Here is a 26,512-nt window from a genome sequence, read left to right on the forward strand (position 1 = left end):
TGCACTTCTGCAGCTATCGCTTCTGCCCCACCATGCACTTCTGCAGCCATCGCTTCTGCCCCACCATGCACTTCTGCAGCCATCGCTTCTGCCCCACCATGCACTTCTGCAGCTATCGCTTCTGCCCCACCATGCACTCCTACAGCCACCATGCACATCTGCCCCACCATGCACTTCTGCAGCCACCGCTTCTGCCCCACCATGCATTTCTGCAGCTATCGCTTCTGCCCCACCATGCACTTCTGCAGCTATCGTTTCTGCCCCACCATCCACTTCTGCAACCACCGCTTCTGCCCCACCATGCACTTCTGCAGCCACCGCTTCTGCCCCACCATGCACTTCTGCAGCTATCGCTTCTGCACCACCATGCACTCCTACAGCCACCATGCACATCTGCACCACCATGCACTCCTACAGCCACCGCTTCTGCACCCACCGCTTCAGCACCACCGTGCACTTCTGTGGCCACTGCTTCTGCACCACCGTGCACTTCTGCAGCCATCGCTTTTGCACCACCGTGTACTTCTGCAGCCATCGCTTTTGCACCACCGTGTACTTCTGCACCACTGAACAATTCCGCACCTCCCGCACCACCATGCAGGTCTGCACCCCCTGTTACTGAACCACTATACACTTGTGCATCCATTGTTTTTGCACCATCATGCATGTCTGCACCCACTGCACCTATGTGTGCTTCTGCATTCATCCCATCACATGTTCTGTTCTCAGAAATATAGAAAGAGGCCGAGGAAGGCCGATACAACCCCGCCCGCCCCCAACCCCACTCCCTGCCCCCCCCCCCCCCCCAGTTTGCTGAGCCGGGACTGACGTAGATGTTGTGCCTGGAGGCGGTCATGTGATCTGTGGAATATCGCTGACTCTGCAATAGTCATACATGTGGCAGCGTGTTTGCATTGTATGACACATGATGACCCCCCCCCCCCCAAACTATTACCTTTATGGGTACATGACTTGTTGTGGGGGGGGGGGTCTGCTCGTCACACAGCGTACACTTCTATTTAACCCTTTGTGGGGACTCAAACTGAGGAGCTGTACAGCACTGGAAGCTGCGTGTATAGAACTACTAATCGCCCCCCCCCCCCCATGTCCTCTCATTTCATGTGATAATCATCCCAAACTTTCCTAGAGTTTGAAAATTATTAAACTTTGACCATCAGTTTAACCCCCCCCCCCCCCCCGGATCACTGTAAACCTTCATACCACTGCAACCCCCCAGATCATTGGAAAACTCCAGATCCCTGGAACCCCCAGATCACTACAACCTCCTGATGATTGGAACTCCCAGACCACAAGAACCCCTTAGACCACCAGAACCTCCTAAAGACTGGAACCCCTCAGACTACTAGAACCTCATGGTTACTGGCACTCCCAGACCACTAGAACCCTCAAACCAATGTACCCCCCAGATGACTGGAACCCCCAGACTACTATAACCCTAAGACCACTGTAACCCCTCAGACCACTACAACCCCCCCTCCCCCTGATGACTGGAACCCCTCAGACCAATAAAACCCTTAGATCACTGGAACCCCCAGATGATTGGAGCCCTTGGACCACTGGAACCCCTAAGACCACTAGAACCCCTCAGAACAATGGAACCCTTAGACCACTGGAACCCCTCAAACCAAGAAACCCACAGATAACTGGAACCCCTCAGACATGTGAACCCCCCCCCCCCCTCCTCCCAGACCAATGGAATCCCTCAGAAAAATGGAACCCTTAGACCACTGGAAACCAGTATGACTTTAACCCCTAGACCAATGGAACCCCCAGATGACTGGAACCCCGCAGATCATTACCATTAGAACCCCTACACCACTGGAACCCTCCGAATAACTAGAGTTCCTCAGACCAATGGAATGCGTCAGACCACTGGAACCCCCGAGACGATCAGGACCACAGTGGCAGCAAGAAAAATGAAGGACTTTGAGGGGCAGCTGTGTTTTTCTGTTGCTGTCATAATGCCCCTAAAAATCCTTCTTGTTCTTGCAATATTCGGCTGTGCGGCGGCGGCGGTGGAGGTCCTGTCGGGATTTGGTCACACGTGTGATTTTGTCGGTATGTTCTTATTACACTGCAATGTGATTTATGTTTCAGCGCTCATAAAGTATTGAACCCAGAGGATCAGCATTACCAAGGAAACGCTCACCTTCAGGAGAGGTCAGTAAGAGCCGATCACACAAATCTCAGATCACAATTCATTCAGAATAACGCCCCAACACGTCTTCACCTGCAATGCACTATGAAGCGTGGTGCTGTATAACCGGCCCGTATGACACCCCTGTATGTCCTCACAGCTTTCCTCTACAATGTTCAGGATTTCTGTCCTAGAAACCATTTTGTTGGTTTATCACCTTTTCCGTATTTTTGGTGGTTTTATCTTCAGATTTGTTTTTATTATAAGTTTTGTAGATGTATTTTGTCTCCTACAGATATTAAATATATGTTGTAGTCACCTTTCAGATGGCTCCCTCAGGGGTTGTAAAAACTCAGCCTGACCCCTTGTCACAACGTTTGGAGAAGAGGTGGAGGCCGCGTCCTGGTGGGCTTTATCCAATGAATCCCATCATAGAGGGTGAATGAAATCTTCTCATACATCAGGTAAGTCCAGATGATAAAAGGATGAGTGTGAAGTTTTATTACAGGAGATAAAGGTGTAAAGGTAACTTATGTGTCCCATACCTTCCCCTCTCCTTTCCATAACACAATGGTTTCAGCCCAATGTGCAGGTGGAATGGCGATGGGCCCGGTGTGCAGGTGGAATGGCGATGGGCCCGGTGTGCAGGTGGAATGGCGATGGGCCCAATGTACAGATGGAATGACGATGGGCCTGGTGTGGAGGTGGAATGACGATGGGCCCGGTGTGCAGGTGGAATGGCGATGGGCCCAATGTACAGGTGGACTGACGATGGGCCCAATGTACAGATGGAATGACGATGGGCCTGGTGTGCAGGTGGAATGGCGATGGGCCCAATGTACAGGTGGACTGACGATGGGCCCAATGTACAGATGGAATGACGATGGGCCCAATGTACAGATGGAATGACGATGGGCCTGGTGTGGAGGTGGAATGACGATGGGCCCAGTGTGCAGGTGGAATGGCGATGGGCCCAATGTACAGGTGGACTGACGATGGGCCCAATGTACAGATGGAATGACGATGGGCCCGGTGTGCAGGTGGAATGGCGATGGGCCCAATGTACAGGTGGACTGACGATGGGCCCAATGTACAGATGGAATGACGATGGGCCCAATGTACAGATGGAATGACGATGGGCCTGGTGTGGAGGTGGAATGACGATGGGCCCAGTGTGCAGGTGGAATGGCGATGGGCCCAATGTACAGGTGGACTGACGATGGGCCCAATGTACAGAAGGAATGACGATGGGCCTGGTGTGCAGGTGGAATGGCGATGGGCCCAATGTACAGGTGGACTGACGATGGGCCCAATGTACAGATGGAATGATGATGGGCCCAATGTACAGATGGAATGACGATGGGCCCGGTGTGCAGGTGGAATGGCGATGGGCCCAATGTACAGGTGGACTGACGATGGGCCCAATGTACAGATGGAATGACGATGGGCCCAATGTACAGATGGAATGACGATGGGCCTGGTGTGGAGGTGGAATGACGATGGGCCCGGTGTGCAGGTGGAATGGCGATGGGCCCAATGTACAGGTGGACTGACGATGGGCCCAATGTACAGATGGAATGACGATGGGCCTGGTGTGCAGGTGGAATGGCGATGGGCCCAATGTACTGGTGGACTGACGATGGGCCCAATGTACAGATGGAATGATGATGGGCCCAATGTACAGATGGAATGACGATGGGCCCGGTGTGCAGGTGGAAAGGCGATGGGCCCGGTGTGCAGGTGGAATGACGATGGGCCCAATGTACAGATGGAATGACGATGGGCCCAATGTACAGATGGAATGACGATGGGCCCAATGTACAGATGGAATGACGATGGGCCCGGTGTGCAGGTGGAATGGCGATGGGCCCAATGTACAGGTGGACTGACGATGGGCCCAATGTACAGATGGAATGACGATGGGCCCAATGTACAGATGGAATGACGATGGGCCCAATGTACAGATGGAATGGCGATGGGCCCAATGTACAGATGGAATGGCGATGGGCCCGGTGTGCAGGTGGAATGGCGATGGGCCCAATGTACAGATGGAATGACGATGGGCCCAATGTACAGATGGAATGACGATGGGCCCAATGTACAGGTGGAATGGCGATGGGCCCGGTGTGCAGGTGGAATGGCGATGGGCTTGATGTGCATGCGGAATGGCGATGGGCCCAGCACTCACCAGTACCAATCGGCTCTTCATCTTGTTTTGTAGATGATTCTTGAACTCTTCGGCTTCCCTGCCAGGTACAGACATGGTCCCTTCCGCCATTAAGATTAATTTTCCCATATTATGCTCATTTGCGTCTGACAAAGACCTTCTTTATGGGTCGTTGGATGCTGAAAGTTCACAATCTGATAATAGCTTACATTTGTCTGGCTGTATATGGCTCTATGTGAGTGTGTGAAGATAGCGATGTGCCTGTATCTTCCCCTCTGTTTCAGAACTAGTTCTTCCCTGATATCAGCTTCTATATGTGTGTGGTCTTCTATGTGCCGGTACTTTACCATCTACACAGCGGCTGGATATGTGATCATTCACAGTATCACAGGAAGGCTGGATGGTGCCTGTAGACTGTGAGGTATATAATCATACATAAACCCTCACAGGGCAGTATATAATAAGGTACAGTGAGGGGAAAAACGTATTTGACCCCCTGCTGATTTTGTATGTTTGCCCACTAACAAAGAAATGATCAGTCTATAATTTTATTGGTCGGTTTATTTTAACTGTGAGAGACAGAATAACAACAAAAATATCCAGAATAACGCATTTCAAAAAATGTTTTAAATTGATTTGCATTTTAATGAGTGAAATAAGTATTTGATCCCCTATCAATCATCAAGATTTCTGGCTCCCAGGTGTCTTTTATACAGGTAACGATCTGAGATTGGGAGAACTCTTAAAGGGAGTGCTAGCTTGTTACCTGTATAGAAGACACCTGTCCACAGAAGCAACCAATCAGATTCCAATCTCTCCACCATGGCCAAGACCAAAGCGCTGTCCAAGGATGTCAGGGAGAAGATTGTAGACCTACACAAGGCTGGAATGGCTACAAGACCATCGCCAAGCAGCTTGGTGAGAGGGTGACAACAGTTGGTGCGATTATTTGCAAATAGAAAAGACATAAAATAACTGTCAGTCTCCCTCAGTCTGGGGCTCCATGGAAGATCTCACCTCGTGGAGGTTCAATGATGATGGAGAACGGTGAGGAATCAGCCCAGAACTACACGGGAGAATCTTGTCAATGACCTCAAGGCAGCTGGGACCATCGTCACCAAGAAAACAATTGGTAACACACTACGCCGTGAGGGACTGAGATCCTGCAGCGCCCCAAGGTCCCCCTGCTCAGGAAATCACATGTACAGCCCATCTGAAGTCTGTTAATGAAGATCTGAATGATTCAGAGGAGAACTGGGTGAAAGTGTTGCCAAAGAGCTCAATTTTGGTCTCATCTGAGCACATCAACTTGGAGGAGGAGGAGGAATGCTGCCAATACCCCCAAGAATAGCATCCCCACTGTCACACATGGAGGTGGAAACATTAGGCTTTGGGGGTTTTTTCTGCTAAGGGGACAGGACAACTTCACCACATCTAAGGGACGATGGACGAGGCCATGTACCATCAAATCTCTTGGGTGAGAACCTCCTTCCCTCAGCCAGGGCAATGAAAATGGGTCATGGATGGGTATTCCAGCATGACAATGACCCAAAACACACGGCCAAGGCAACAAAGGAGTGGCTCAAGAAGAAGCACATTAAGGTCCTAGAGTGGCCTAGCCAGTCTCCAAACCTTAATCCCATAGAAAATATATGGAGGGAGCTGAAGGTTCGAGTTACAAAACATCAGCCTGAAACATTAAAGACTTGGAAAGGATCTGCAAAGAGGAGTGGGAGAAAATCCCTCCTGAGATGTGTGCAAACCTGGGGGCCAACTACAAGAAACGTCTGACCTCTGTGCTTTCAACTACAAGAAACGTCTGACCTCTGTGCTTCCATCTACAAGAAACGTCTGACCTCTGTGCTTCCATCTACAAGAAACGTCTGACCTCTGTGCTTCCATCTACAAGAAACGTCTGACCTCTGTGCTCCCATCTACAAGAAACGTCTGACCTCTGTGCTTCCAACTACAAGAAACGTCTGACCTCTGTGCTTCCATCTACAAGAAACGTCTGACCTCTGTGCTTCCCAACTACAAGAAACGTCTGACCTCTGTGCTTCCAACTACAAGAAACGTCTGACCTCTGTGCTTCCATCTACAAGAAACGTCTGACCTCTGTGCTTCCAACTACAAGAAACGTCTGACCTCTGTGCTTCCATCTACAAGAAACGTCTGACCTCTGTGCTTCCATCTACAAGAAACGTCTGACCTCTGTGCTCCCATCTACAAGAAACGTCTGACCTCTGTGCTTCCAACTACAAGAAACGTCTGACCTCTGTGCTTCCATCTACAAGAAACGTCTGACCTCTGTGCTTCCATCTACAAGAAACGTCTGACCTCTGTGCTTCCATCTACAAGAAACGTCTGACCTCTGTGCTTCCATCTACAAGAAACGTCTGACCTCTGTGCTCCCATCTACAAGAAACGTCTGACCTCTGTGCTTCCAACTACAAGAAACGTCTGACCTCTGTGCTTCCATCTACAAGAAACGTCTGACCTCTGTGCTTCCCAACTACAAGAAACGTCTGACCTCTGTGCTTCCCAACTACAAGAAACGTCTGACCTCTGTGCTTCCATCTACAAGAAACGTCTGACCTCTGTGCTTCCATCTACAAGAAACGTCTGACCTCTGTGCTTCCATCTACAAGAAACGTCTGACCTCTGTGCTTCCCAACTACAAGAAACGTCTGACCTCTGTGATTTAATTTGGGTACAGCGTCTCACGACCACGCAATTGTCAGTTAAAGCAACACAGTGCCGAATCACAAAATATAGCCTGGTCAGGAATGGGGTAAAATCTTCCAGTCTTAACCGCTTGCCGACCGCCGCAAGTAAATTTACTGCGGCGGTCAGCCCCTCACAGGCAAAGTGACGTTAATTAACGTCACTAGCCTGGGAGGGTCTGGGGAGCGAGCGCGCGCCGCCGGAGGGGCGCTCCCGCGCGGTCGCGGACCCCCCCCCCCCCCCCCCGCGTGTGACCGGCGGACCCGATGTCCGCCGGTCACTCCGCGATCGTCGGGGGAGAGGGAGAAAGTCAGGCAGCTTGTGTAAACAAGCCACCTGTCATTCTCCTCGGTGTAAAAACACTGATCACACGGTTCTACTATGTAGAACCGTTGATCAGTGTCCTTACACCTCAAGTCACAGCCAATCACAGTAAGAATCACGCCCCTAGGGACACACTTAACCCCTCCCTCTCAAATAAAGTTAACCCCTTCACTACCAGTGTATTTTTACAGTAACAGTGCATATGTATAGCACTGATTACTGTAGAAATGTCACTGGTAACCCCAAAAGTGTCAAAAATGTCAGTCAAGGGTCCGATCTGTCCGCCGCAATGTCGCAGTACCGCAAAAAAATCGCAGATCACCGCCATTATGCGTTAAAAAAAAAACAACAAAAATGACAAAAATCTTTCCCTTTGTTAGTAAACGCGATAACTTTTGCGCAAACCAATAAAAATACGCTTTTTGCGATTTTTTTTTTTTTTTTTTTTTTTTTTTTTTTTTTTTTTTTTTTTTTACCAAACATATGTAGCATAAAACAAATTGGCCGAAAATGTTAAAAAAATTTGATTTTTACATTTTTTTGGGGGGGAATTTCATATAGAAAAATGTGAAAAATATTGTTATTTTTGCAAAATTTACGCTCTTTTTTTGTTTATAGCGCAAAAAGTAAAAATCGCACAGGTGATCAAATACCACCAAAAGAAAGCTCTGTTTGTGGGAAAAAAAGGACGTCAAATTTGTTTAGGTACAGCGTCGCACGACCGCGCAATTGTCCGTTAAATTCACGCAGTGCCGAATCGCAAAATACCCCCTGGTCGTTTAGCAGCCAAATCCTCCGGGGCTTAAGTGGTTAAATTGGTTAAAAATACGCTCATTGAGAATTTTTTTGTCAAAGACATGTAGCTAAATACATTTTGGCCTAAATATATGACAAAAATTGAATATATTGGATATTTTTTAACTGTCAAAGCAGAAAATGTCAATTTTTTCGCAAAATTTTCGCTCTTTTTTTATTAATATCGCAAAAAATGAAAAGCACAGAGGTGATCAAATACCACCAAAAGAAAGCTCTGTTTGTGGGAAAAAAGGACGTAAATTTCGTTTGGGTACGGCGTTGCATGACCGTGCAATTGTCAGTTAAATTCGCGCAGTGCCAAGTTGCAAAAAGTGGCCTGGTCATTCAGCAGGAAAATCCTCCGGTGGTAAAGTGGTTAAAATGCAAATCAATTTATAACTTTTTAGAATTTTTTTTTTTTCTGTCTCACTGTTAAAATTAACCGACCATTAAAATTATCGACTGATCATTTCTTTGTCAGTGGGCAAATGTACAAAATCAGCGGGGGATCAAATACTTTTTCCCCTCACTGTATATCATCTATACATACACCCCTCAGGTGTCGGGACCAGTGCGGCTGTGTCCTCGGGGCAGCGTATAATGGAGTATATTATATACATAGTGAGTCAGGTGTTTCCCGTATGCCGGGAATCGGGTGTATTGTTCATATAGAGGAAATGTCTCCTCTGAACTCTGTATTGTTCTCTTTCCTATTTACATTACAAATTCACCTCAATTCACACTTCTAATGGCTGCAGAAATCGGAGAATTCCGAATGAATCGCACAGCAAGACCTTCATCCTCACTCTAAGGGGCAGGGTTCCCCTTATATTCCGATATTATACTATGAGCTCCATTCTATCACATGGACGGACTTGTATGAGCTCCATTCTATCACATGGACAGACTTGTATGAGCTGTGTTCTATGACATGGATGGACTTGTATGAGCTGTGTTCCAGCACACCGATTGATTGGTTTGATCTCTGTTAAGTCACATAAACTGACTTGTATGAACTGTAAACTTTGTTTGGAAAGCAGCTTTGGGAGAAGTGTGATTTGTTCTTACTGTGTTTGTCAATTTCCTGTGAAAGTTATATGCGGTTGGGTCTAATCAAGGAGAAAAGGGCCATCTCCCACGTTCCTGCGGGTTGGGTGGTGGAGGGGCTGGTCACATGTATCATATGTGGTTCAGTCTAATCCAGAAGAAAAGGGCCATCTCCGACATTTCAGCTGGTTGATCGCTGGAGGGGCTGGTCATATATGGGTGGGTCCAATCAAGGAGAAAAGGGCCATCTCCGACATTTCAGCGGGTTGGGTGGTGGAGGGGCTGGTCATATATGGGTGGGTCCAATCAAGGAGAAAAGGGCCATCTCCGACATTTCAGCGGGTTGGGTGGTGGAGGGGCTGGTCATATATGGGTGGGTCCAATCAAGGAGAAAAGGGCCATCTCTGACATTTCAGCGGGTTGGGTGGTGGAGGGGCTGGTCATATATGGGTGGGTCCAATCAAGGAGAAAAGGGCCATCTCCGACATTTCAGCTGGTTGGGTGGTGGAGGGGCTGGTCAAATATGGGTGGGTCCAATCAAGGAGAAAAGGGCCATTTCCCACATTTCAGCTGGTTGATCGCTGGAGGGGCTGGTCATATATGGGTGGGTCCAATCAAGGAGAAAAGGGCCATCTCCGACATTTCAGCGGGTTAGGTGGTGGAGGGGCTGGTCACATGTATCCTATGTGGTTGGGTCTAATTCACAAGAAAAGGGCCATCTCCCACATTTTAGCTGGTTGGGTGGTGGAGGGGCTGGTCATATGTGCTTTGGTCTAATCCAGGAGAAAAAGGCCATCTTCCACATTTCTGAAGGTTGGGTGGTGGAGGGGCTGGTCATATGTATCATATATGTGGGTGGGTCTAATCTAGGAGAAAAGAGCCATCTCCCACATTTCTGCGGGTTGTGTGGGGGAGGGGCTGGTCACATGTATCATATGTGGTTGGGTCTAATTCAGGAGAAAAGGGCCATCTTCCACATTTCTGCGGGTTGGGTGGTGGAGGGGCTGGTCACATAGTTCCTGTTTCTTTGAGATGATCTGTCATCTCTCGGTTAGATATCATTGAACAATCATCCTTTCTTCTCTTTGCAGGGATGAAGGTGAGAACGCCCAGAGGGATTATGGTGGTGAGTCACTGAGGGCCTGGTGAAGCCGGGTTGGTAGTCATCCAGTGGTGCTCACCAGAGTTCTAGTAGATGACTCATCTATTGTCTGATATTTCATCGCAGCCAGACTTCTTAATACCTCCAAACATGACAAAACCCTTTCTGAAAATGCTCTTCCTGCAAGCTGTACTGTCTGTGGTCCCTTCTTTCAATAAAATAACCGAAATGTATTGTGTTGTGGTCCAAGTACAGGTGCGGTGGGTTCATGATATGGTGAGCAATCATTTCTGGTATTATTCTATCAACGTTCAGCAAGGTAAAAGTCATGTATTCCCCTAAATTGTTTTACAAGGAGCTCCAGTTAAATCTTCTTTCCTCAGGTCCTTCCATGGTGGTACCAGTCATGAGAAGGTAAAGTGGGGGGCAGATGAATCCTCAAAGCCATAGAAGCCAGTCCAAGGCTTTAGCCTGTTATGTATTGGCTGCACTTCCACTATGATTGTATTTACAAATACTGTGAGTACATGAATCTGTCCTTATATTCGCTTTCATTGATCGGGAGATGGAGAGCCGTCTATTTGAGAATTGCATTGCTTAGATCGCATGATTAGCCGGTATTAGATTTACATTCAATGACAGATCAGATTCTGTGCAGTGTGAGGTATAGAATGATGACCCTCTCCCCTCCACACGCCTCTCTAGCTTTGCATCATGGAAATAGACGTATGACATCATCTGGGACTTCGATCCAATGACAGGCTGCAAGGTAGATCATGTGACTCTGTATACGAGGGGTTAATCTAGAGCTTTCAGAAATTCTGGGACGTTTCTGTTTTAGTGAAATATAAAAAAAGAAATAACCCAGTTGTCATATTTAGCTCAGCGGGGTCCCTGGTGAGAGAAGGAACCAGAATCTGACCTGATATTTCTCCTCCGTAAATATCCATCAGGCTGAGAGGAGAGCCCTCTCTGCCCGTTCTCTGCCAGAATGCTGCAGGCCCATCATATACAGTGCTTTTCAAAAGTATGCGGCCCCCTTGAACTTTGCAACCTTTTGCCACATTTCAGGCTTCAAACATAAAGATATAAAACTGTAATTTTTTGTGAAGAATCAACAACAAGTGGGACACAATCATGAAGTGGAATGAAATTTATTGGATATTTCAAACTTTAACAAATAAAAAACTGAAAAATTGGGCGTGAAATTATTCAGCCCCCTTAAGTTAATACTTTGTAGCGCCACCTTTTGCTGCGATTACAGCTGTAAGTGGCTTGGGGTATGTCTCTATCAGTTTTGCACATCGAGAGACTGAAATTTTTGCCCATTCCTCCTTGCAAAACAGCTCGAGCTCAGTGAGGTTGGATGGAGAACGTTTGTGAACAGCAGTTTTCAGTTCTTTCCACAGATTCTCGATTGGATTCAGGTCTGGACTTTGACTTGGCCATTCTAACCCCTGGATATGTTTATTTGTGAACCATTCCATTGTAGATTTTGCTTTATGTTTTGGATCATTGTCTTGTTGGAAGACAAATCTCCGTCCCAGTCTCAGGTCTTTTGCAGACTCCATCAGGTTTTCTTCTAGAATGGTCCTGTATTTGGCTCCATCCATCTTCCCATCAATTTTAACCATCTTCCCTGTCCCTGCTGAAGAAAAGCAGGCCCAAACCATGAGGCTGCCACCACCATGTATGACAGTGGGGGGATGGTGTGTTCAGGGTGATGAGCTGTGTTGCTTTTACGACAAACATAACGTTTTGCATTGTTGCCAAAAAGTTTGATTTTGCTTTCATCTGACCAGAGCCCCTTCTTCCACATGTTTGGTGTCTCCCAGGTGGCTTGTGGCAAACTTTAAATGACACTTTTTATGGATATCTTTAAGAAATGGCTTTATTCTTGCCACTCTTCCATAAAGGCCAGATTTGTGCAGTATACGACTGATTGTTGTCCTATGGACAGAGTCTCCCACCTCAGCTGTAGATCTCTGCAGTTCATCCAGAGTGATCATGGGCCTCTTGGCTGCATCTCTGATCAGTCTTCTCCTTGTATGAGCTGAAAGTTTAGAGGGACGGCCAGGTCTTCGTAGATTTGCAGTGGTCTGATACTCCTTCCATTTCAATATTATCGCTTGCACAGAGCTCCTTGGGATGTTTAAAGCTTGGGAAATCTTTGTATCCAAATCCGGCTTTAAACTTCTCCACAACAGTATCTCGGACCTGCCTGGTGTGTTCCTTGTTCTTCATGATGCTCTCTGCGCTTTAAACGGACCTCTGAGACTATCACAGTGCAGGTGCATTTATACGGAGACTTGATTACACACAGGTGGATTCTATTTATCATCATTAGTCATTTAGGTCAACATTGGATCATTCAGAGATCCTCACTGAACTTCTGGAGAGAGTTTGCTGCACTGAAAGTAAAGGGGCTGAATAATTTTGCACGCCCAATTTTTCAGTTTTTTATTTGTAAACAAAGTTTGAAATATCCAATAAATTTCGTTACACTTCATGATTGTGTCCCACTTGTTGTTGATTCTTCACAAAAAATTACAGTTTTATATCTTTATGTTTGAAGCCTGAAATGTGGCAAAAGGTCGCAAAGTTCAAGGGGGCCGAATACTTTAGCAAGGCACTGTATGTCTGGGAGGGAGGGGGAGCTCTATGCCACATACAGGTGTCGGGAATTAGATGATCTTTGTTTGTCATTTTGTGTAAATATCACATTCTGAGTGACATTAAAGTGAGAAGAGAACATGAAAGAAGCACATTGTGATCTAGAGGTTTGGATGAAAATCTGGTCCAATGCTTCTACGAGTTCTTTCAATACAACCACTTTGGAATCGGCCTACAAAGTTCTCTTCCAGTTGCCTTGATTACCCTAGCAAATCCCAATTATACTGATCGTTGTTTCCAAGGTTGTGGTCAACATGGCAACATTCTCTACACACATGGTGGTCTTGCCCAAAACTATTCTCCTTCTGGTCCAGAATCTTTGGGCTTCTTCAAACCTCATTCCCTTTAATTGTTCCCAAGAATGGGAAGTTTGCCCCACTTCACTGCCCAAGTTCCAGGCCTCTATGCCCACCAACAACCACTTTTTCTGGTGGCCAAACAAAGGATAGCTAAGGCAAGCCATAGATGGTGTGATTTTCTTTCCCGCAATCACAGGTCAGTGTTGAAGGGGGGGGGGGATCCCTCCCACGAGCAGTGATTGCTGCTAGCGGCTATAGCCGCTGACCATAACTGCATACCAAAAATCTGACATGCTGGTTGTACCCAATTCGATTGATGGACTGACGTAGATACATTCAGCCTGCTTATAGGTGGTTCAATTCAAACCATCTATGGCTGGCTTAAGGCCTAGAAGTCCTCAGTTTCTTCAGGAAGTCAGAGATCATATGACATTGATGCTAATCCGTGAAGAATTGTCTAGAATTCTTGATGATTCCCAAGGACACGAGAACCATGGTCTAATTATGCCCTGCCCTCTATAAACCTAGCAAGCCTATCCTACATTTGGCTTTCTGCTTGGGCTGGGACACGCGTTTGTGGGGATTTTCCCTTCACCCCCACTGCCCACCTACCTCTACTAACTTATCCCCCTTCCTTCTTTCCCACCCAGACCCAACCTCCCCCCAATCCCTTATCTGTTAGGAGTTATTTAACCCCTTGGGGCATCAGTTGCTAAAACAGACTTTGGTACACATTGTATACATTTTGCCTCTTCCGATTTCCTTGATTATGACCGGTTGTCTTTTGATGTCATCGCCCCTATCAGCTGTTCTGATATTTCTTGTTGAAATCCTAATTAAACCATTGAAGGAGAAGCTTATTGGTGCACCAAGCAGGAAGTGGGGTCATAGTGTGACCTGTCTTGACCACAGTGAAGGACATCTTTGTAAGGGACATCTTTGTAAGGTGGGTGACTCAGAACCGCCCTAGGTAGGTACCAACCCGGGTCAGATGGGTGGGCTTCTGAGTTAATTACACAAGGGGCATCTATAGGAAGGAGATGCTGGGACTTGTAGTTGCTGGTTATCTGGAGGGGCACACACCAACGGCATTCCCATGTGGGGTCACCAGAATCCTTTTCCACAACAATAAGGGATGAGATTCGGTGGGTGGCGGTGTACGTTGCCATTCAGAGATGTATAGGTGACTGTCTGATGTAGGCGGAGGCGTGCGCCGTTTCCTGAAGCTGTTTCTCCTCTTCTGTGAAATAAAACTTGTGACGGTCAGCGAGAAATTCTGAGAATTAATGGCGAGGCGGACAATGATGTCTCTCTGCGCTGTGCACAGATCACCATTGTACGGCATCAATGTGCTCCTTTTACTCCACGCTCTCCGCATAAATAAGTCTTCTAAGTGGACAAATTGCACTTTTACCCCCAGAGGTACGCAGGGAGTTCAGCCTCCCGGACCAATCTCCAATTATAGGTCACCCTCATCCTACCTGAGCTGGAGGAGAATGATGGCACTTGTAGTCCTACAGATGGGGAGGTACACAATAAGGGGGGGGGGGGGGTGCCTGGGCTCAGATAATCCTTGGTAGTATGAAATTAACCCCTCAGTGTAAATTGCCTTCTTCGCATTATTTGTTGTGTAAATGGGTGACAAGCGAATCCAGAAATATCTCTTCTAAAAGACGAGCACAGGAAGTAGGTGAGAAGCCTCTGATGGAGACAGATCACCAGAACAATCCAGACATTGATGTACAAGGTTTAGCTGCTGAATTCCCCCAACATATAAAGTCCATTCCAGTTCCTCACACCCGGATGAATGTTGTGTGAGCCCAGGTCCCCCCTGATAGCACAGCTTACACCTAGACAAGTGCCTGTACTGCCTGGTGGGAACTGATCTGGTCCGGGCCCCTCTCATCCATGAAGAGTGGTCGCACACAGCAGCACATATTCATATCACTCGATATGGCAGGGGCTGTAAAAAATTGAATTTTTGACTTACCGTAAAATCTATTTCGCTAATGTTCACTGACGGACATAGCATCGGATCTTCCTAACCATTGGGTTATACTGCCCCTATAGGAGTAGAACACAAGGCAGAAAAAAAAGTCTGGCTACGCCTATGGGTAGTCCCAGGGGATATACTCCCTCTCTCTGCTTTGTTACAAGCAGTGTCAGAAGAATTACAACTCCACAGAGGGGTGGGTGCTGTGTCCGTCGATGAACAGCAGAGAAATGGACTGTACTGTAAGTCAAAAATCACATTTTCTCTTTTGTTAATTAACGGACACAGCTCCTGATATTCTTAACAATTGGGACGTCCCAAAGCCGTGTTAAACATGAGGGGTGGAAACAACGAAAAATAAATTCCCAATGCTAACTAGAGCCAACCAGGTAAACAGGAGCTCAACCAAAACATCTGGAGCTCACCTCAATACACCCTCAAAGAGGATCAAGTCTTCTAAATAGCAGCCTGCAAAAACCTTGCAGCCTAAGGAAGCATCTGCAGATGCCAACACATCCACTTTATAGAACTCTGTGAAAGTGCACCGACGACCAGGTGGCCGCCTTGCAAACCTGCGTCACTGACGCCTGATGACAGAAAGCCCAGGAGGCACTGAGTGCCCAAGTAGAGTGCGCCTTGACAGGGGAAGGAGGAACCTGACCTCTGACAGAATAGAGCTGAATCACTGTGTGTCTGATCCATCTGGAAATGGTTGCAGAGGAAGCAGGCAACCCCTTCCGAGGCCCATCCATGAGCACAAATGGTGAGTCTGACTTCCTAAAAGACTACTTAGCTGCCAGGTACACCCTAATTGCCTGAACCACATCCAAGACATGCAAAGCAATTTCCTTTGGATGCTTTGGACTGGGACACAGGGAAGGCAACACAATGTCTTCATTTAAATGAAAATCAGAGAGAACCTGAGAAAGGAACGACAGACGGGGGCGAATAACCACCTTATCACTGTGAACCACTAGGTAAGGTGAACGACAGGATAAGGCAGCCAATTCCGACACCCTGCCCGCCCAAGGTGAAAACCACCAAAAAGGCCACCTTCTGGGACAGCGTAAACGGGAATCTCCCAAAGATTCTCAAAAAGAGGCTTCTGGAGGACTGAGAGCACCAAATTAGGTCCCGAGGTGGCAACAGAGACCGCACTGGATGGGTCAAGTGCCTAACTCCCAGAAGAAAAGTACGCACCAATCAGTATGTGGCCAAGAGCCGTTGAAAGAAGACCTCTAAGGCCGTCACCTGACCCTTGATAGTACTCGAGGCAAGTTTCTGCTCAACCCCCCGTTGAAGGAAGTTCAAGATCTGAGCCATCGAAATAGAGTGAAGATGAACCCCAAGAGACTCACACCACGCAATGTACGTCTTCCACGTACGGTGCTAGATCTTCCTAGAAGTAGATTTCCTAGCTTTTAACAGCATTGGAATCGCCGGCTCAGACAAACTTCTATCCATCCACACCTGGCGTTCAACAGCCATGCCGTCAAAGCCAGCGACGGTAAAGCAAGATGGAAGATTGGTCCTTGGGAGGAAGCTTTCAAGGAACGTCGGCGACCAGCTGCACCAGATCGGCATACCAAATCTGGCGAGGCCAGTCCAGGGCCACTAAGGTGACCAGAATTCCTTCTGCCTCGATCCTGTGTAGAAGTCTTGGCAGAAGCTTGAGAGGAGGAAAGGCGAAAATCAGACAATACTGACCCCCACAGGGCCACCAGCGCATCTATGGCATCCGCCAGAGGATTCAGTGACGAGCTACAATCCTTTGCACCTTTCTTTTGAGCCGGGATGCCAACAGATCCACCTTGGAGATGCCCCACCAGAGAGACACTGGTCCGTATAAAGGGACCACTCCCCTTGGTCCAACGACTGCCGACTGAGGTAATCTGCCGGCCAGTTTTCCACCTCAGGAATGTGTACCGTGGAGAGGCCTGGAACAAACCGTTCTGCCCACCTTAGAATGCCAGCTAACTCCAGAGCTGTCAGGACTCTTGTGCCCCCCTGGTGATTGACTTCAGCCACGGCTGTGGCATTGTCCAATTGAATGCGCACTGGACATCCCTGAAGACGATCCGTCCAATGTTCCAGGCACAGTCTGATCACTTGGAGTTCCAAGACATTGATCAGTAGTCTGGACTCTTCCAGTGTCCAGATCCCCTGAGCAGAATTTTTGCAGAGGATGCCTCCCCAGTTGGAACAGGCTGGCATTTGTGGTGACCGCTGTCCAATACAAGGGGAGGAAGGATTTTCCCAGCCGAAGTGCCGAAGAATGAAGCCACCATATAAGGGACTGTTTTGTTCTCCAGCTCAGCCGGATCTGATTGTCCAGAGACTGTGAATTATTGTCCCATTTGGCCAAAATCTCCCTTGCAGGGACCTCGTAGCGAACTGTGCAAACAGAAGTGCCTCAATGGTAGACACCATCAGGCCCAGCACCGGCATGCAAATCCGAAGGGATGACCATCTGCTGGACAGCAGGAGACAAATTGGAGCCTGCAGTTTCTGGAGTTTGTTCAGAGGAAGAAGCACTCTGGCGAAGTCCAGAGTCAGACCCAGATAGTTTAGCTTTGTGAACCGAACCAGAGCAGACTTCAGAAAATTCAGAATCCAGCCAAACTCCCTCAAAGTTCTTATGGTGATCTTCAGGTTTTCCACCAGAGCAGGAGGAGACTCTTCTTACAGAAAGAGGTCGTCCAAGTAGCCCAGTACTGCGATTCCCCATTGGCGTAACAATGCTAGCACTGGGGCCAACACTTTCGTGAAGGTGTGAGGAGCAGATGCGAGACCAAAGGGTAACGCCACAATTTGATAATGCTCCTCTCCCACAGCAAAGCGGAGGAGGCACTGGAGACCGACACATATTGGAATGTGAAGGTAATTGTCCTTGATGTCGATGGAGGCAAGAAAATCCCCCTGATGCAGGGAAGCCACCACTGTGCGAATAGACTCCATTCTGAGCTTCTGCACCTGCACAAAGCAGTTCAGCGCCTTGAGGTCCAGAATTGGACGCACCTTGCCTTCCTTCCTGGGGACTGTAAACGGGTTTGAGTAAAAAAAAACTTTTTTCCCGCAGACCAGCATTTGAGCCAAAAGAGAGCTTAGCCACTAGGGGAGCCGCATCCAAAGAGGCATCACAGATGAACTGCAGCCCCTGGGCCAGCTGGTCTGCCAGCTCAGCAAAGGCAGGGAGGAGCTACTCCGCCTCCAGGTCACAGTGCAGAAGCTTAGCCCATTCGGTCAGAGTCTGCAACACCAGGGCAATGGTGAATATCAGCCTCGGTGCCAAACCAGCCAGGGTGTCCATATTCAGGGCTACAGCCTCTGCCTTCCTGTCAGCCGGATCCTTAAAGGCCGGGGACTCTTCAACTGGAATCATGGTTGCCTTGTTTAATCTGAAAACCAAGGAGTCCACCACCAGTGGAACATTCTACTTCTTAAGAAGGGATTCCTCATAGGGGTATTGCCTAGCAACTCGCTTAGGGACCCCAAGGGGACGCCAACGTAGTCCCCACTCTTTAGTGAAAATTCTGTCAAAAAAGGAGGGGACAGGGAACACCTTTGCCGCTCTGGGTGGCTTGTGAGTGCCAAAGGGAACCTGCGCCTCCGCCGCAGCTGCATCCTCCAACTTTAAGTCTCAAGCACAGATACAATCAGTGTGTCCACCAGCGCCTTTTCGTGCGCTGTTGCAGAAGTTGAGGAATCCTCATTATCCGAGGATTCAGGGCACGTGGTCGCAGACCTGCAGGGTGGCCCATGTCTGTGGCAGCTGAATCAGATACAGGATCTGATGAGACAGATGGATCAGATGTCAGTGCATCGATGGATGGATGTGACCCGGAGGGCCCCGCAGCCCCAGAGGCGATCAGGTGGGGAGATGTGCTCCAAAGACTCCATGAGTCAAAAGGGGGACCCCACAAAAATGTGTAAAACACTGCTAGGGGACAACCCCCACCGCACTGGCAGCACCACCCGGTTGTCAGTCACAGAGCACCAATCAATCCTCAGCAGAGAGGACCCCCCCCCCAGACTCGCCACCCCGCAGAATGCAGGCGCCTCAGCCACCAGGAGAATCTACACACGAGCGTCGGCGATCAGAAAAAGAAAGGATCCAGGAGTCAGCACCAGGGGATAAGGAGGGTCTCCCACCGCCAAAAACGTCGCCCAGAAGGCTCCACAGACACGGTCGCTGGGCTACACAAACATGGCCGCCGTGCATTGCAGCACAAGGCTACAACAAAATGGCGGCGCTGCCCAGCACCACAAGGCTTCCAGGGACCCAGGAGGGATCCCTAGGCCTCAAGTACTTGCCCAGGCTGGACGGGGCCCTGGCAGGAGCCCCCACCTGGTGAAGCCCCCCCGCGCATAGCCGATTGTCCGGGCGCCAGTGGCCCACCCCATCGCTAGCATAGCGCCCTGCCCCCACCCCAGGAAGTGGACCAGACCACCCACCCAGCCCCAGCATAAGTGGAGGGGGGTAGGATGAGAAGACAGATGAAGGGGGGTGCCCTGCGGGAAGGAGCATACTTGCCAACTGTCCTGTTTTTGCTGGGACGGTCCCTGCAAAGAGGAGCCTGTCCCCGGTAATTCACAAAAAACCCCCCTGGAAATGTTTTTTTGAAATGTTGGCAACTATGGAAGGAGGGGAACCCAGGGGTCCAACAGTGCCATGGATGGGCCCATGTCCAGCCCAAAACCCTCCAGGGGGAGAGGAAGGGACAGCTACTCACCATACCAGGAACCAGGTGGGCACCGCTCCAGACAGAATCCCTTGCCATCGAAATGGGGGTGATAGCCAGGAGGAACGCTGTGACTTGGGCAGAGACCCGGTCGTATGCGACCTTGTGAGATGTTTAACTCTCAGGCCAGCCCCCTTCTGCTGGGGCTTTGTCATGGCCTACCTAGCGCGGAGCTTAGGTCTGCGCACACTCGCTGGCCAGACTGAGGTGACCACTGGATCTAGATTATCCAGCACGTCGCCCAGTCCGGCAGTTGATTGTATATTTTGCAGGAAAATCCAGGAGAAAGAATTTAAAAAGAAAAAAATTGCCAGGACCAGAGATCCCAACAAGGAACTAGGCCTTTACTGCTGACTAGACAGAAAAAACTGAGTGCCTATAGCAGAGAGAGAGAGAGTATACCCCTTGGGACTGCCCATAGGCGTGGCCAGACTTTTTTTTATGCCTAGTGTCCTACTTCCGTAGGGGGCAGAATAACCCAATAGTTAAGATCAGGAGCTGTGTGTCTCAAACTAAAGAAAAAGGAAATTTTATTCACAAACATGACTATTGAGATAAACGAGGTGGTATTATGTTGTGGTACATACAGCCACCCCATCCACCCCCCCCCCCCCCATGGCTGCAGAAAGGGCACAAGAGACATCATCACACTGGAAACTATCCATTTGCAGGGAAGTCATGTGACTACACAGCACGGTGCCATGAGCCATGTGACTACACAGCATGGTGCCATGAGCCATGTGACTACACAGCATGGTGCCATGAATCGTGTGACTACACAGCATGGTGCCATGAATCATGTGACTACACAGCACAGAGCCATGTGACTACACAGCACGGAGTCGTGTGACTACACAGCATGGTGCCATGAGTCGTGTGACTACACAGCATGGTGCCATGAGTCGTGTGACTACACAGCATGGTGCCATGAGACGTGTGACTACACAGCAGTGCGCAATGAGTCGTGTGACTACACAGCACGGTGCCATGAGCCATGTGACTACACAGCAGTACGCCATGAGCCATGTGACTACACAGCAGTACGCCATGAGCCATGTAACTACACAGCACGGTGCCATGAGTCATGTGACTACACAGCACGGTGCCATGATTCATGTGACTACACAGCAGTGCGCCATGAGTCATGTGACTACACAGCACGGTGCCATGAGCCATGTGACTACACAGCACGGTGCCATGAGCCATGTGACTACACAGCTTGGTGCCATGAGCCGTGTGACTACACAGCAGTACGCCATGAGACGTGTGACTACACAGCACGGTGCCATGAGCCATGTGACTACACAGCACGGTGCCATGTGACTACACAGCACGGTGCCATGAGCCATGTGACTACACAGCATGGTGCCATGAGCCATGTGGCTACACAGCACGGTGACATGAGCCATGTGACTACACAGCTTGGTGCCATGAGCCGTGTGACTACACAGCAGTACGTCATGAGCCATGTGACTACACAGCACGGTGCCATGAGCCATGTGACTACACAGCACGGAGCCATGTGACTACACAGCACGGTGCCATGAGTCATGTGACTACACAGCACGGTGCCATGAGTCATGTGACTACACAGCACGGTGCCATGAGCCGTGTGACTACACAGCATGGTGCCATGAATCGTGTGACTACACAGCAGTGTGCCATGAGCCATGTGACTACACAGCAGTACGCCATGAGCCATGTGACTACACAACAGTACGCCATGAGCCATGTGACTACACAGCATGGTGCCATGAATCATGTGACTAGCAGTGCGCCATGAGCCATGTGACTACACAGCACGGTGCCATGAGCCATGTGACAACACAGCACGGTGCCATGAGCCATGTGACTACACAGCACGGTGCCATGAGCCATGTGACTACACAGCACGGTGCCATGAGCCATGTGACTACACAGCTTCGTGCCATGAGCCGTGTGACTACACAGCAGGACGCCATGAGTCATGTGACTACACAGCACAGTGCCATGAGCCATGTGACTACACAGCAGTACGCCATGAGCCATGTAACTACACAACAGTACGCCATGAGCCATGTGACTACACAGCATGGTGCCATGAATCATGTGACTAGAAGTGCGCCATGAGTCATGTGACTACACAGCACGGTGCCATGAGCCATGTGGCTACACAGCACGGTGCCATGAGCCATGTGACTACACAGCTTGGTGCCATGAGCCGTGTGACTACACAGCAGTACGTCATGAGTCATGTGACTACACAGCACGGTGCCATGAGCCATGTGACTACACAGCATGGTGCCATGAGCCATGTGACTACACAGCACGGTGCCTTAAGCCATGTGACTACACAGCAGTACGCCATGTGACTACACAGCACGGTGCCATGAGCCATGTGACTACACAGCACGGTGCCATGAGCCATGTGACTACACAGCACGGTGCCATGAGCCATGTGACTACACAGCACTGTGCCATGAGTCATGTGACTACACAGCACGGTGCCATGAGTCATGTGACTACACAGCACGGTGCCATGAGTCGTGCGACTTCACAGCACGGTGCCATGAGTTGTGTGACTACACAGCACGGTGCCATTAGTCATGTGACTACACAGCATGGGTCCAGGAACAGGAATATAAGGCGGCAGCCCAAACGTTCCAGTCTGTGTACTGCTGGACCAGTTGAAGAAGCTCTCCCTCCCCACTTACCTCTCCTGGGCCTCTTTGTCAAAATATGGAGCTATTTAAAGCATTGTGATGTAATGACTTCTATCTGTGATGTCACATAGTGGAAGGTAGAGCTGTATATGAAGGTATAACACATCCAGGTATCAGGATTGCTTATTTTATTCCTATAATGCCCTGTGAGCCTACAGCTGGCAACGGAAGTGAGCAGGTCTGGCTGGAGGCCATAGACACGACACAACACTTCCAAGTTCAGATATTTTTATCGTATATCTGGCCACAATCTGCATTTTTCTGTGCTCAGATATGTCGCTGCTGACAGGAGTCATATAACACAATGTATAGAGCGGCGCCCCGGACTCCCAGCGCTGCACATATGGTTGTGGTTAAAATAACTTCCACCGTCTAACTTATCACATATCGGAGAATTATCGTATCACTCAGTCAGGTCTTCTGTCTGTAGAGATCACAATCTGTACCCACACTGGGGTGTGATATCATGGTATAGAAATTCAAGCATTATATACTCAATGTCCATCAGGGGGCAGTATATATATATATATATATATATATATATATATGTATATGTATATATATATAAATATATACAATGTCCAGTAGGGGGTGATATATAAAAGTCCAGTAGGGGGATGATATCCAGGGACCGATATTTGGGGTTTATATATACAGTGTCCAGTAGGGGGTGATATCCAGGGACAGATATTTTGGGGTTTATATATACAGTGTCCAGTAGGGGGTGATATCCAGGGACAGATGTTTGGGGTTTATTTATACAATGTCCAGTAGGGGGGTGATATCCAGAGACAGATGTTTGGGGTTTATTTATACAATGTCCAGTAGGGGTGATCTATTTGGAGTGTTATTTTGGACTCTTCCAGTGTCCAAGCTCCCTGAGCCGAGTTCCGACCCAGGACACCTCCCCACCCAGACAGACTGGCATCCGTGGTGACCACTGTCCAATAAGGAAGAGAAAAAATTTGCCCTGGCGAAGAGCTGGAGAGGGAAGCCACCAGATCAGAGACCCTTTTGTTTTTCAGCTCAGCTGGATTTGGTTGTCCAGAGACTTCGGAAACTTGTCCCATTTGGCCAAGATCTCCCTTTGCAGGAACCTCGTATGGAACTGTCTAAACGAGACCGCCTCGAAAGTAGATACCATCAGGCCCAGCACCCGCATGCAAGTCCGGAGGGACGATTTCCTGCTGGACAGCAAGAGATGAATCGCAGCATGCAACTTCTGGAGTTTGTCCAGAGGAAGGAACACTCTGGCTAGAGCCGAGTCCAGAGACAGACCCAGATAGTCCAGTTTTGCGGAAGGAACCAGAGCAGACTTCTGATAATTCAGAAGCCAGCCAAACTCCTTCAGAGTCCGTATACTGATGTCCATGTTGTCCATCAGAGCAGTAGGAGATTCTGCTCGCAAGAGAAGGTTGTCTAGGTAGCCCAGCACTGCGATTCCTCGCTGACGTAACGACGACACCACCGGAGCCAACACCTTTGTGAAGATCCTAGGAGCAGAGGCGAGACCAAAGGGTAACGCCACAAACTGATAATGCTCCTCTCCCATGGCAAAGTGGAGGAAGCATTGGTGACAGACACATATTGAAATGTGTATGTAAGCGTCCTTGATGTCGATGGAGGCAAGGAAATCTTCTGTATGTGCTCAAAGTAGTTCAGGGCCTTGAAATCCAGAATTGGACGCACCTTGCCTTCTTTCTTTGGGACCGTGAACAGATTTGAATAAAACCCCTGAAAACGTTCTGGAGTTGGACGGGAACAATTACTCCTTGAAGCAACAGGTCTTGCACCACCCAGAAGAGGGCTTGTAAGCGGTCCGGGGACAGGCGCACATTGGAAGGAAAGAACATCTCCTGAGGGTAAGAATGAAACTTGATCTTGTACCCAGGCCGTATCACTTCGTGGACCCACTTATCTTGCACCAGGAGGTCCAGGAACCAGCGAAGACTTCTCCCCACCCGAGGCACAGGTGAGGGCGCACCTTCATACAGAAGAAGCTTTGTGTGCGGTCTGGAGAAACCTGATTTGGACTTGCCAGACCAAGGTTGCTTGGATCCTCCCGAAGAGGCCTTGAAAAGCTTTGAACCCTTGTCAGCCGATCCTGAAAAAACTTCCTGTGAGCTGAGAAAGACGGCCACGTCTGCGACAAGGTTTCTTACTCTTACTAACCTGCTGAAGAAAGGTGCTCTTCCCCCCTGTGAGACTCTTAAAGATGTCATCCAGGGTAGCTCCAAACAGACGATCTCCTTGAAACGGAAGATCAGTTAAGGCTTTTTTAGAGGTCTGGTCTGCAGACCAACATTTACACCATAAAACACACCCAAGGACCACACCTGAAACAGTCTAGAAAGCAGGAGAGCCGCTTTCAAAGAGGCATCACAGATAAACTGCAGCCCCTGGATCAACTGGTCCACGCCAACCCTGCAAAGGCAGGGGGGGGGGAGCTGCTCTCCCTGCAGGTCACAGCATAAAAGCTTAGCCCATTTGGTCAGAGTTTGTGACACCTGCACAATGGTGAAGACTGGTCTCAGTGCCGAGCCAGCCACAGTGACCCTACTGCGTGCAACAGCCTCTGCCTTTCTGTCAGCCGGATCCTTAAAAGCCGGTGATTATTCTACCGGAGTCATGGTTGCCTTATTCAACCTGGAAACCAGGGGATCCACAGTCCACTTCTTAAGAAGGGACTCTTCAAAGGGGTACCTCATTGCAATTGGCTTAGGGACCACAAAGGGATGTTTTGAACGTTCCCACTCTTTTGCGGCAAATCTGTCAACATAGGAAGGAAGCGGAAACACCTTCGCGGCTGTAGATGGCTTGTGAGTGCCAAAGGTGAACCGGTGCCTCCACCGCAGCTTCAGCTGTGTCCTCCATTTTTAAAGTCTCCTGCACAGACACAATCACCTGCGCCTTTTTGTGCACGGCTACAGGAGTGGAGGAATCACCCTTACTATCTGAGAACTCCGGGCCTGAGGCCTGCAGACCCCTCGGCCCTGTCCATGGCGGCCAGATCAGATTTAGAATCTGAGGAGACAGATGAAGCAGGGGAAGGCGGGGGTTGCTTTTTACTACCTTGTCGCCCAAAAGTCACCTCCACCCAGGACACAAAGGACTCCAGGACCGCTGTCAGTGCATCAATGGATGGTTGGGACCGGGAGGGCTCTGCAGGCTCTGAGAGGGGATTAGGTGGGGAAATGTGCTCCACGGAGGAATAAGATACCCCACAAAAGTGCAAAAAGACACTGCCAAGGGACACCCCCACCGTGCTGGTAAAACCACCCGGTCGCCAGCCACAGAGCACCCCCCAATCCTGCAGCAGAGAAAGGGAGAGGACCCCACCAGACTCACCACCCTACCAGGCAGTCACCGGCAGTATCAGGATTAAAGCACTCCACGTGCAGCGTCTAGGAAGGCAAAAGGCCCAGGGTCAGCACCAGGGGAAAAGGAGGGGCTCCCACAGCTAAAATGGCTGCCCAGAAGGCTCAAAAGTAATGGTTGCCATTAATTTCAATGCCGGACTAACGCAAAATGGCCACCTCGGCTACACAAACTTGTCTGCCAGCCTATACAGAACATAGGCTACAGGAAAATGGCAGCTCCACAAGGCTCCCAGGGACCCAGGAGGGATCCCTGAGCCCAGGCAAGACACAGAGCAAGAAGGGGGGGCCATGGCAGGACCCCCACCAGGTACAGCCCCCCCCCCCCCACAGCCGATTACCAGGTCACTGGCAGCGCACTCCCCACCCACATCGCCGGTACAGCACCCTGCTCCAGCCTCAGGTGGTA

General features: G+C 49.3%; 1 long non-coding RNA gene across 1 annotated transcript in view; it reads left to right on the forward strand.

Moving 5' to 3' along the window:
* Nucleotides 1-10,550, forward strand: part of LOC309567589 — a 29,964-nt gene extending 19,414 nt beyond the window's left edge. The window contains exon 2 of the long non-coding RNA XR_014225940.1: nt 10,307-10,550. This is a non-coding gene — a long non-coding RNA (uncharacterized lncRNA). The remainder of the gene's footprint in view (nt 1-10,306) is intronic.
* Nucleotides 10,551-26,512: the final 15,962 nt, after the last annotated feature.

This window comes from Pelophylax lessonae (genome assembly GCF_965119305.1).
Source record: "Pelophylax lessonae genome assembly, chromosome: 11".
Classification (NCBI taxonomy): Eukaryota; Metazoa; Chordata; class Amphibia; order Anura; family Ranidae; genus Pelophylax; species Pelophylax lessonae.